This window comes from Vicia villosa, unplaced genomic scaffold (assembly GCF_029867415.1).
Source record: "Vicia villosa cultivar HV-30 ecotype Madison, WI unplaced genomic scaffold, Vvil1.0 ctg.000146F_1_1, whole genome shotgun sequence".
NCBI classification, from domain to species: domain Eukaryota; kingdom Viridiplantae; phylum Streptophyta; class Magnoliopsida; order Fabales; family Fabaceae; genus Vicia; species Vicia villosa.
Genome location: NW_026705038.1, coordinates 634,264 through 647,987, shown reverse-complemented (window position 1 = coordinate 647,987; position 13,724 = coordinate 634,264). Strand labels below are relative to the sequence as shown.

Below are 13,724 nucleotides of genomic sequence, written 5' to 3'. Positions count from 1 at the left end.
CACATCATCGATTATGGTAATAAAGAAATTTATTTTTGTCTCAACTTTTCGATAATAATCAAAATATGGATTGAAGTTTATTTTCACAGACCAAACATAATTCTCAACAATTCTATCCCTCACAAAGCTCAACTTTTCTCCAAGTTCACTTCTTTTCCACCATCTTGAAAAGGAAAAAAATTAACGTTAATTTTTCTCCGTCTCATTTTAAGAGTATATATATATATATATATATATATATATATATATATATATATATATATATATATATATATATATATATATATATATATATATATATATATATATATATATATATATATATATAATATTATAAGAATTGTCTAAGAAGAAGCATATAACAGTCTACAATAGAGTTATGTATTTTATCATGGTTAATTCGTGACAAAATAAGGTATGCGAGACTCTACCCTTGAATTAATTATGAAATTTTTTTATAAAAAAATTCTTTTGTAAAATATAAATTTAAAATTACATTTACAATCTGAATTTTTGTAACTTTTAATGTTAAAAATTCACATTTAACACATCTAATATTAAAGTATTTGAGGGGTATTATAAGGAAGGCTGATCTAGAATGGCTTGAAGCATAATACTTTCTATGTTTCCTCGATGAATACTTTAGTTCTTCTTGATAGATGCTTTGTAAAATGTTGAAAATCCAATTTAGCAAGCTGAAGTAAAACTGGACTCATGTTTTACTTTTTTTCATACACGTATGAACCATTGAGCCTCTGATCGAGGAATTCTCCAATGTAGTGGAAGCTCCAAAGCATGGCATATTTGAAGTGACATAACATCATCATCTCCATGTTTGTTTAAATATTCTTTGAAAAACTTTGTTATGAAATCTCTTGCTTCATCTAATATAGTTCCATCTTCAAATTAATGAAATGAGGTTTCATACATTGATAACATTCCCTCAACATCAATTATTTGGTCTTTCTTTAAATCACGCATTTCATCTTGAAAACAAATAAAAATATCTGCAGCAAAAAATCATATATAAAAATTAATATGCAATTTAAAATTAATATTTCTTAGAAAATTATTTTTTTAATCATGGCCTCATCATATTGTAAAGAATTACAACCAAAATCATAATCATATATTTTGATCATAGGTTCATTAATATTTTTTAATTATTATATTTCAAAAAAATTAGGTTTATATCTTTCAATTTTTTCGTTTTTATTTCAATAAATTAATATTTTAACACTAACCTGTAGATATGTCATATAAATTATTCTTCAAGTTGGATGTTTGTGTGTCGTAAATATTGTCCAACATGTTCCTTATTTCATTGTTGAAATGGTAATCAACTCCAAGCCTTTGCAACACATTTACTATTTTGCAAATCATCATCCTCACTTCTTCCCTTAGCACTTTGCGTTTCTCAGCATATATTTCTTCCTGCATAAATAAATAAATTAACTACTAATTATTAATATTTTTCATCGTAAACTTTCAATAACTTGTGATTGTATCGAGGGTTTAAAAAGAAATAGATAAATGTAAAACTAAAAACCCGAGGAGAAAAATAAGTATTAAATAGTCATAACATATATTCACTACTTAATGATTGGATATAATCATTGGTCAAAATTGAAGGTTGGTATTTATGATTATTTATTTGCAGCTTCATTATGTTGCCTTGCATTGAATAGGAGTTCCATATTGGTAGAGATAATGATCCATTTTGGGAAAAAGGGTTTGTTAAATGTAAATGGGAGACATGAAAATATAAGGTATGGAATAATTTATATTATCTCAAATCCAAAGCAAGCTTTTATAAGGCATCAAAGAACAAATATAATCATAACATTAAGTCCAATAATTAAGCACATAGGATAGGAGGGAATTGGATGTGAGGGTGAGAATGCTAGGGAGCCATAATGGTGTTTAAAATATGTGCCAATATTATTGTCTCTCAAAAGGTATTAAACGAGTCATGTCAACGGGTCCTCCGATGTTTTAAAAATTGGACCAAATTGATTGGTCAAACCGATTGAATTAAGAATTAGAGAGGTTATCAATCTGATATGATTGCTCGACAGAGCAAGCTATTGAATCATCAAAAATTGAGCAAAACCGATAAAAGCTAGAGAACCAACGGTTTTGAAAATTTAACAGGTTAAATGCTTTTTTTTTTCTTCAGACAAAACAATGTTTTAATAATTTTTTTAAAAAAGTAAATTTAAATATAAATAAATTTTGTTCAAAAATTATTTGAAACCCATTTTCTTCCTTGAAATTATATTTATTAGACATTTTAATTATTTTGTTAGGCTATAATTAGACTTTAATTAAAGTTTATTTGTATTTTATACTATTTTGTTGTGTGATGATATATATGTTTAGAATTTAAATTTAAAGAATGAATTTATAAAATTATGATATTTTGAAGTTTTGAAGTTTTATACGTGTGTCGTGATTTTTTTAGAGGTTGTGTTTTATGTTCGATCGATTTAATAACCATTTAATTTTATTATATAGACACGTTTATTAAACTGAAGTATCCAATTTAATCATGTTTAGTTATGTGATTCGATCAATGACTCAATTGTTCAATCAATAACCAATGACCCAGTATCCTCACTAATTTAATGACCGATCTAATTTTTTAAACATTAAATTCTCCCTCCTCTACTTGTCTCTGATTATTTAAACATTGGATCCTTTCTACTTTGCCTTTTTTTTTTCTTCCTTTCTAATGATGGAATTAATGATGGAATTGGTCTAATGATGGAATTAAGTCGTTCATATAATATATTTACTTTTAAAATTATACATTGTGATCTTTTAACATTCATTCATTTTTATCAATGTTTAACTTTTTAAAATCTTGATTTTAAAAATAACATTAAAAAAAAATCAATTTTGAAAAAAACACGTGTATAATATTCATTCATCTTCATCAATATTCTTCTTAAAATTTTAAATACATAAAGACTTAGAGAGAAAAATCAGTTTTAAAAAAAAATATCTTCTAATATTCATTCATTTTCATCGATGTTCTTCTTATTATTAAAAATATAGATTTTGAAAAGCACAAAAGTAAAATAAAATTTCAAAAAGCATTGAAACAAAAAACCAAGATTTGAAAAAGCATATAATAATAAGAAAATGATTAGATTTGGTGAGTCACCACTACAATAAAAAAAATTAAAATTAATAAATTATATACTTTGTAAAATCATATAATTTGAGTTCTTCCAATATTCATTCATCTTCATCAATGTTCTTGCTAAACCCCACACAGCCTTTGTGGTAAAATTGGGTTCAAGAGCGAAGAAGGTGGAAGTACGCCCAAGATCGAAGCATACATGGTTCACCACATGTGTCATTATTCTTTTTTCGACTGCAATTAGTATCACAACGTCTATACCAATCGAAATTGCAAAAGTTATGATGCGACCATGATCTTTTTTAAAACCCTAATGTAAAGAGTAAGTATCATATATCATTTATATATGTCGGCTACATGATCATATATAATATATTATTACATTTTATCATTTTTATTTTTTCCTAAATTAACAGTTAGTATGCGACGGCTTTGCTACCTAGTAAGGAACAATAAAGTGACGTGAGAATGAAATGTTTGTAAAATGGACGGTGGTGAGCTATTGGCTATTTGGTGTTTACTATTATCATGTATATAGGGACCATGATAATTTTTGTGTTGAACAAGGATTTGTAAAACCAAATAGTTTTTACTTAGATCATGTATATTGTGTCACAGTTTATGATGTATATTGTGAGAATTGAATCGAACTCTAGTGTGTCGACGAGTAGTTTTCTATTTCGATAGAGAATGTGTCGAAGACCTACATTTTGTAGTCAAAGTGTATTCTAATATGTGGGTATCGAAATGCTAGGATTGTTAGTATTTCGAATTGGGCCTGTTTGTTGTGTCCAATTGTTTAAGTTAGCTTGTACCCTAAGTTGACTTGTAATGGGTATTTGTGAAAAAACCCATTAGTTTATTATGTTAGGTTTATTATAAATAGCATATCGGTCTCTCATCATTTCATACTGCAAATCATAATTTAGGGTGAGAGGGTTATTTGTTATTCTTGTAACTTGTAATCTTGATTGATAGAGAAAGTAAAGAATAGAAGTTATAACCAATCCTTGTTGTTCTTCTTGCCTTCTTATTGTGTTCCCTATTATACTCTGTTTGAGGCATCCTTTTCACAATGAATTGTTGCGGTGAGCATGGAGAAAATGCCTTCAACAAAGTATGAGATTGAAAAGTTCACCGGAGTGAACGATTTCGGTCTGTGGCGCTTGAAGATGAAAGCCCTACTGGTCAAGCAGGATTGTTTGGAAGCGTTGAAGGGAGCAGCGACTATGGACGATGCGTTAACAGAAAAAGAAAATATGGTCATGATAGAGAAAGCCCACAACGCAATTTTGTTGAGCCTTGGTGACAAGGTTCTTCGACGGGTATCAAAGGACACTACAACATCAAGGTTATGGGTGAAACTTGAAAGTTTTTACATTACCAAATCGCTGGGAAATAGACTCTACTTGAAGCAAGCTTTGTATTCATTCAAGATGATTGAAGACAAAGTGTTGGCTGAGAAGTTGGATATGTTCAATAAGCTGATTATTGATCTTGAAAATATTGTTGCGAAGATCGATGATGAAGATCTGGTGTTGTTACTGTTGTGCGCTTTGCCTCGATCACATGCTCACTTCAAAGAAACTCTCTTGTATGGAAGGGAGTCCCTGACCTTTGAAGAAGTTCAATCAACCCTGTATTCTAAGGACTTGAACGAACGAAAGAATGGTAAGTTCGAAAAGAATAAGGGAAAAAGTCAACAAAAGTCTTACAATGGCGAAGCATCTGGTATTCAATGCTATCATTGTAAGAAGGGTGGTCACATAAGAAAGGTGTTTCCTGAAATCCTAAAAGGTCATGGAGATAAGGATAACGGAAACGCAACCATTGTTCATGATGATTTTGAATCATCTAATGTTCTTGTGGTTTCAAGCAATGACTCGAGTAAGGAGTGGATTATGGATTCAGGTTGCACTTGGCACATGACTCCAAACAAAGACTTGTTCGAGGAATTATGTGATCAAGATGGTGGATCTGTATTGCTGGGAAACAACAATGCTTGCAAGATTGTAGTTGTTGGATCTGTGATATTCAAGCTCCATGATGAGTCAATAAGGTTGTTAACTGAAGTCAGGTATGTTCCTGATTTGAAGAGAAATATGATTTCTCTTGGTGAATTCGACAAGAAAGGATATCTTTTCCAAGGAGAGAAAAGTATCTTTAGAGTCACGAAGGGGTCGAAGGAAGTCTTGAGAGGCGTGAAGAAACAAGACTTGTATACCCATGAGGCTGAAGTTGTAAGTGGTTCGACAAGTGTTACATCCACGAAATCTTTGTCGAAGACAGAAATTTGGCACATGAGAACAAAGGCAAACAAAGAACACATGGATCCCTTGATTACATCCATGGTGATCTTTGGGGGCCTGCAAGGTGTCCATTACATTCAGGAGCAAGGTATTTTCTATCCATAGTAGATGATTATTTTAGAAAATTATTGTATTCATCCATAAGACTAAGGATGAAACTTTTGAGAATTTCAAAAGTTGGAAGACTCTGGTCAAAAATCAAACTGGTAGAAAGGTCAAGAGGTTGACTGTAACGCCCGGAAAATAAGTATATTGTTGATTTGGACGTTTGTGACATTTATTGGAATTTTACCGTTTTTGGAGTTGTTTCAGTCGGTATTAGTTCGGGATGGCGGACTAATATTTAATTGAAGGTTTTCATATTTTTGGTACCGGAAATATTATTAAGGTAATATTCCGCGTTTTGGGGCGTTTGAACGATATTTGAGCGTAGGGGCATTTTGGTCATTTCCGCGAGGAAGATATTTTCTTTATAAAGAAAACAAAGATAGAAAGAAAAAGGGGAAAAAGAAGAGAAAGAAAGAGAAGAGAGAAAGGAGAAGAAGGAAAAGAGGAGGAAAAGTGGAGATTGGTGGATTCTCAACCGAATCGAGTTCCGATCGTTGCTATAGCAAGGTAAGGGGGTGAATCTAATTTATCTTGGATGTATGATTCTTATAGTCTTGTTCTTGTTTGTGTTCTTGTTCTCCTTGTTCCAATTTCCACAATTTTCTTATGTGATCTTTGTTTGATCTAAGTTTGTTTGAGAATGATTGTATGATGAATAAATGATATCCTTGTTGTGTTGTGGTGATTGATCATGTTTGTTTTCCTTTTCTATGGCTTGATTGAGTTTGTATAAAAAGTTAGGTTTTGGGATAGATTGGTGAATTAACCATGAAAAGTGTGATAATAGGTTGTTTCTATGGTTTGTATGTGTTGTATTGGTGTTGTAATGATGTTTTGGAGTAGTTTTAGTGGGTATTAGGGGCTTGGAACAGTTCTGGTGCGTTCTGGTTTTTTCTAGGTTTACGCAGGTCCGCTGAGCGGAGGTCCTGTAGCAGAAAATCCTCTGCCAAGGTCCGCTGAGCGGAGCTGAAGCGGATGGCAGTTTTTTCTGTTTTTCCAAAACTTCGAAACTTCGTAACTCTTGAACCGTAACTCCGATTTTGTCGCCGTTCGAAGCGTTGGAAAGCTAACGCAATGAACTATATTATTATCTAATTAAATGATTCATAGGATGTAGTATCCTATCATCTTTATTAGGATTTGGTGATAGAACTATGTAGGGTTAACTTATGAAGTATGTTTATATTATCCAAACTTTGAAACCTTGTAACTTTTGATCCGTAGCTCCGTTTCGTACGCCGTTCGAAGTGTTAGGAAGCTAGTTGGATGTTCTATATGATAGTATAGGCTTGGTTAGCTTGTTATTAATTATTTATGAGGGTTGTCGATGGAAACACATAATTGTTTATATGCGCAATATGATTGGTAAATAATCATAGTGCTTGGTTGCAATTGTTAATGATGTAGGATGTAGTAGTGGTTGATTGATTTTCATAAATGGTTTTGTGAACTAGTGCATGATAAATCATGATGATGTGTTGTGTGAATGTTATCGTATTGATATGAGGTATGTGATTAATTATCGATAACATGAGATCATGTTCATATGTGTTATGTATTAATGAATGTTCATTCTTGATATGTGACGATGTTTGGTTGTTTGTTGTTAACATGATGTGTGGCCTTATGGCAAGTAATTGTTGTTATGAGAATGATGTATTGATGGAGTTGTGGGCCAAGGGCCAATATTAATTTGATGTGATGCAATTATGCGATCATTTATGCCGATGTGGCTAGTATGTTCTGACGGTGAATGTGTGCTGTGTGCTTATTAATGCCTGTGTGGTAATTATGGTGTGATGTAATTGATAACGATGTTATTAATTGGTGATGTATCCTTTTGGATAGAATATAAACGATGTAACGTGAGTGTATGATCGTGTTATATTGTTGATGATGTTGTTGTCGTGTAAAAGAGTCTTATATTTGCACAGCATAACATTTCAATACGTTAATGGCGGAATGCTGTTAACAGATGGCCTGCGGGCACGGTTACCAGTAGGGGCTTAATGCTCGGTAATGGAATGAGCCTTATTGGCAAGAGGTCATCAGTGGGAGCTGCGTGCTCGATGACGACAGCGTGCGCGCTTGGTTACCAGTAGGGGCTTAATGCTCGGTAATGGAATGAGCCTTATTGGCAAGAGGTCATCAGTGGGAGCTGCGTGCTCGATGACGACAGCCTGCGGGCTTCCTGAGTGGAATAAAGTCCCAGCATAATGCTCGGCAGGTGTATTTGTCATAATGACAAGGAGGAGTTTTACTCCGGATTTGGTACCACATGCATATGCATAGTTGAGTCTCATTCATCATCGTCTGTCTTTATAGTTATGTTATCATTCATGTGTCACATTACTTATATATGGATTGTGGTTGAATGAGTGGATTACTTTGTTGTATGATTATTGATGATACTTGTTGGCATTACTATGATTGTCATGCTTTCATTATGAATTATATTCTCACCCTTCTGCTGATTTGATGCTTGAGTGGCATCCTGCAGATTAGCCGCTTTGGGAGTCTTTCGGAAGAGGTAGTTCTCCAGTTGGTCTTGTCGGTCGCTCTGATACGTAACACCGGGTAGTCGGGAGTCTGTTGTTATTTATTTGTATATGACTCTTTTGAACATGTATATGTGATGACGTGCCATTGTGTATTGTAAACACTTTATTTTGGAAAACTCCTCTTTGAGAGTGAGAGCTATATGTATATATATATATGTTCACACCTTCCGTGTGTTATGTATCATTTTATTGGCAGGTGTGTATGCTTTTGGCATCGCTGATGTCCGTTTGTTTTCTAGGTATTTGTTTGGTTACTTAGTGTAACATCCTAATTGTGTTGTATGAAATTTTAAATACTCTGATATTTTCTTGCCTAAATGCTTTGGGTAGAATTGGGGTGTTACATTAGTGGTATCAGAGCAGGTCGGTCTGTCCGGCCAGTGTTGTCTAATGTTGTTTAATTCCTCAGTATGTGATAAGTGTGTGGAGCACTATCAGTACTTGTTGTGCCTCTAGTCGGATGTATGCAGGAGTGGTTTGCAGCTAAGTGGGGGAGAACATATGCTTCTCGGATATGTTCAGTTGCAAGATGTTAGTATGCTACTGAGGGCAGTAGTACTAGTGTTGTTGGAATTTGTTGTTTTCTGAAGTGAAGGCGACTTGGACTTAAGACTTGGGTTGTTAATCAAGTTGGAGTGTCACGGAGTAGATGTTGGTTAATTCTAAGGAATGGAATTTAGAGAGTTGTGATGCTCTAACGCTACTGATGGACTATGAAGTTGTTGTTTGAGTAGCCTTGTGTGAAGTGTCGTTGTTGGATCAATGATTAAGGAAAGCATTGTGGTAGACTTTATCGTAGGAGTTATTGACGTTGTTAGAAACGTTTTGGAACTCGAGTGAGAATTAGGAATATGAAGAGATGAGTAGGATCTCAGGTATTTTGTTTTGAGATATTGTTAGAAGTGTTTTGGTACGTAGCTACCGGACGTCGGGTTGGCTGGTTCAGATGATCTTGGGAGATTTGTGAATTATGGAATCATAGTGCTTCTGTGCTATGAGCAAAAGTTGGAAAAGAATATTATTAATGTTGGTACTGATAGTTTATACTCTATTATGATTGTCGGCTACCTATTGACAAATTGAGGACTTGATCACCCTTAATCTCTTGTTGATAGTAGACGGGATCGTATTGGACGTGATAGGCTTATCTGACTAGTTTGATAATATTGGAAGTGAATGAGTCGGTGCAAGGTGGTACGACGTTGTTTATGTTGTCGATGATTTTGGATGTTCTTGAGAAAGAGCAATTGTTGGGATTGCGGATAGTTGCGCATTTGTATAAGTGTTTCTTGAAGGATTAATTGATTCATCGTCGAAAAGAGGAATTTTGTCTTGGAGTTCTATTTTGACGGATTTAGTTCCTAGAACTATTGTTGTGTCGAGGGTTCCGTATCGGATGCCAACTTCTGAGTTGAAAGAGTTGAGGAGTCAACTTAAGAATTTTCTTGAGAAGAAGTTTGTTCGTTCGAGTGTGTCGTCGTAGGGTACACGTGTTTTGTTGGTTAAGAAGGAAGGTTCTACGAGGCTTTGTGTCGATTTTAGACAATTGAGAAAAGTGACAATTAAGGAAAAGTATCCACTTTCGAGGATTGATATTTTGATGGATCGGGTTGGTTTGAGCTTGTTTATTTTGCAAGTTTAATTTGAGGTATGGGTATCATCAGTGTGAAGATGAGCATGCTAAGTACTTGAGAATTGTTTTGTCCGTGTTGGGAAGAAGAAGTTGTTTGCTAAGTTTCTTTGTATGAGTTTTTGGTTGAGTGAAGTGAATGTTCAAGGGGTAAGTGGTGGTTTATGCTTTTATGCAAGTTAAGATTTTTGAAAGGATTTATCTGTCACAAGATTTAGAGTTGGCAGTTGTTATTTCTGTTTGGGAAATTTGAAGGCACTAATTATTCGGATCGAGATTTGTGTGTGTAAGTGACTACAAGAGTTTGAAGTATTTGTTTGATCAGAACGAGTTGATTATGAGAAACCATTGCATACGTCTATGTTGATGATTCGAGTATTGTGATTGTTGAAACAGTTGTGAGATTTGAGTTTGGTTCGTAAAGTGACTTCTTCAGGTGTTGAGCTTTATATGTGAAAGCTTACTTATGGTATTCTTGATGAGATTAGAAAAGGTCAGAAATCGGATTTGAATGGGTTGATAAGATGACATTTATTAGTCAAAGATAAAGATGGTGATCTTCGGATTGATAAGAACAATGTTATGGGTGTCATGATCAAGGTTGTATTCCTAATGTTCGGATTTGAAAAGAGGACTTTGGATGAGGTGTGTCGTAGTGATTTGAGTATTCATCCTGATGCTACTAAGATGTATCAAGATTTGAGAAGGTCATTTTTAGTGGCAAGGTAATGAAGAAGGATATGGAGGGATTTGCTTATTTGTGATTGACTTGTCAGGAGTCGTCTGGTTTCATGTAACTGTTGTCCATTCCCGAGTAGAAGTGGAATAGCATTTCTATGGATTTTGTTTCTGGTTTGCCAAGGACGTCGAGTAATTGTGAGGCGATTGGGGTCATTGTGGATATATTGACGAAATCTGCTCACGTTATTTCGATAAGAATGGATTAACCGATGGAAGTACTTGCAAGTTGTATATTGGTCAGACTGAGAGGACGATTTGGTCACTTAAGGATCTATGAGGGCTTGTGTTGTGAAACAAGGATGTGTTTGGATTAGCTTTTTGCCTTTGATTGGATAATACAAAGACTTTTGTCTGGTGTGCAAGCTGACACAGCATATTAAGAGGTTGAGTATGTTAAGAGAGAACAATGAGTTTCTGGTGAATACTAGAAGGAGTTGGAAGTTGGTTATGTAAGTGGTAAATTTGTTTGTTGTGGGAAATCAGAGTGCACATCGGAAGCGAGAATGACGCGGTTCGTATGTGTGTGTGGGAATTGTTAGAGTTCAAATTGTGGACAGTGGATGTGGTAGGAATGATAAGACCACCAGATGTTTTGGTTACATGTTTGACTGCTATGTCTTGGCATGGTTATTTGGATGTTGTGTGACCGGGTTGTTGTCTGTGTCTTGGTTATTTCTTGTGTTTTGGTGTTAGTCGATGAGTGCATTGTATGGGCATTGCATCTCGTTGTCGTTGTTGTGTTTTGGTTGTTTTGCTTTTAGCTAGAGTGGTTTGTTGTTTAGCGCTGATTGTGTCGTTGCTTTCGTGGCTTGATAGTTGGTTAGTCGGAGGCGATAGCGTATCCAAGTTTGTTTGTGTTTGGGATATTTCCGAGGACGGAAATCTTCTAAGTGGGGGAGAGTTGTAACGCCCGGAAAATAAGTATATTGTTGAGTTGGACGTTTGTGACATTTATTGGAATTTTACCGTTTTTGGAGTTGTTTCAGTCGGTATTAGTTCGGGATGGCGGACTAATATTTAATTGAAGGTTTTCATATTTTTGGTACCGGAAATATTATTAAGGTAATATTCCGCGTTTTGGGGCGTTTGAACGATATTTGAGCGTAGGGGCATTTTGGTCATTTCCGCGAGGAAGATATTTTCTTTATAAAGAAAACAAAGATAGAAAGAAAAAGGGGAAAAAGAAGAGAAAGAAAGAGAAGAGAGAAAGGAGAAGAAGGAAAAGAGGAGGAAAAGTGGAGATTGGTGGATTCTCAACCGAATCGAGTTCCGATCGTTGCTATAGCAAGGTAAGGGGGTGAATCTAATTTATCTTGGATGTATGATTCTTATAGTCTTGTTCTTGTTTGTGTTCTTGTTCTCCTTGTTCCAATTTCCACAATTTTCTTATGTGATCTTTGTTTGATCTAAGTTTGTTTGAGAATGATTGTATGATGAATAAATGATATCCTTGTTGTGTTGTGGTGATTGATCATGTTTGTTTTCCTTTTCTATGGCTTGATTGAGTTTGTATAAAAAGTTAGGTTTTGGGATAGATTGGTGAATTAACCATGAAAAGTGTGATAATAGGTTGTTTCTATGGTTTGTATGTGTTGTATTGGTGTTGTAATGATGTTTTGGAGTAGTTTTAGTGGGTATTAGGGGCTTGGAACAGTTCTGGTGCGTTCTGGTTTTTTCTGGGTTTACGCAGGTCCGCTGAGCGGAGGTCCTGTAGCAGAAAATCCTCTGCCAAGGTCCGCTGAGCGGAGCTGAAGCGGATGGCAGTTTTTTCTGTTTTTCCAAAACTTCGAAACTTCGTAACTCTTGAACCGTAACTCCGATTTTGTCGCCGTTCGAAGCGTTGGAAAGCTAACGCAATGAACTATATTATTATCTAATTAAATGATTCATAGGATGTAGTATCCTATCATCTTTATTAGGATTTGGTGATAGAACTATGTAGGGTTAACTTATGAAGTATGTTTATATTATCCAAACTTTGAAACCTTGTAACTTTTGATCCGTAGCTCCGTTTCGTACGCCGTTCGAAGTGTTAGGAAGCTAGTTGGATGTTCTATATGATAGTATAGGCTTGGTTAGCTTGTTATTAATTATTTATGAGGGTTGTCGATGGAAACACATAATTGTTTATATGCGCAATATGATTGGTAAATAATCATAGTGCTTGGTTGCAATTGTTAATGATGTAGGATGTAGTAGTGGTTGATTGATTTTCATAAATGGTTTTGTGAACTAGTGCATGATAAATCATGATGATGTGTTGTGTGAATGTTATCGTATTGATATGAGGTATGTGATTAATTATCGATAACATGAGATCATGTTCATATGTGTTATGTATTAATGAATGTTCATTCTTGATATGTGACGATGTTTGGTTGTTTGTTGTTAACATGATGTGTGGCCTTATGGCAAGTAATTGTTGTTATGAGAATGATGTATTGATGGAGTTGTGGGCCAAGGGCCAATATTAATTTGATGTGATGCAATTATGCGATCATTTATGCTGATGTGGCTAGTATGTTCTGACGGTGAATGTGTGCTGTGTGCTTATTAATGCCTGTGTGGTAATTATGGTGTGATGTAATTGATAACGATGTTATTAATTGGTGATGTATCCTTTTGGATAGAATATAAACGATGTAACGTGAGTGTATGATCGTGTTATATTGTTGATGATGTTGTTGTCGTGTAAAAGAGTCTTATATTTGCACAGCATAACATTTCAATACGTTAATGGCGGAATGCTGTTAACAGATGGCCTGCGGGCACGGTTACCAGTAGGGGCTTAATGCTCGGTAATGGAATGAGCCTTATTGGCAAGAGGTCATCAGTGGGAGCTGCGTGCTCGATGATGACAGCGTGCGCGCTTGGTTACCAGTAGGGGCTTAATGCTCGGTAATGGAATGAGCCTTATTGGCAAGAGGTCATCAGTGGGAGCTGCGTGCTCGATGACGACAGCCTGCGGGCTTCCTGAGTGGAATAAAGTCCCAGCATAATGCTCGGCAGGTGTATTTGTCATAATGACAAGGAGGAGTTTTACTCCGGATTTGGTACCACATGCATATGCATAGTTGAGTCTCATTCATCATCGTCTGTCTTTATAGTTATGTTATCATTCATGTGTCACATTACTTATATATGGATTGTGGTTGAATGAGTGGATTACTTTGTTGTATGATTATTGATGATACTTGTTGGCATTACTATGATTGTCATGCTTTCAT

The 13,724-nt window shown here is 34.9% G+C and overlaps 1 pseudogene; it reads right to left on the bottom strand.

Annotated features, from left to right (window-relative positions):
- Positions 1–498: 498 nt before the first annotated feature.
- Positions 499–1,707, bottom strand: LOC131624641 (R-linalool synthase QH1, chloroplastic-like; annotated as a pseudogene).
- Between the last annotated feature and the right edge of the window lie 12,017 nt (positions 1,708–13,724).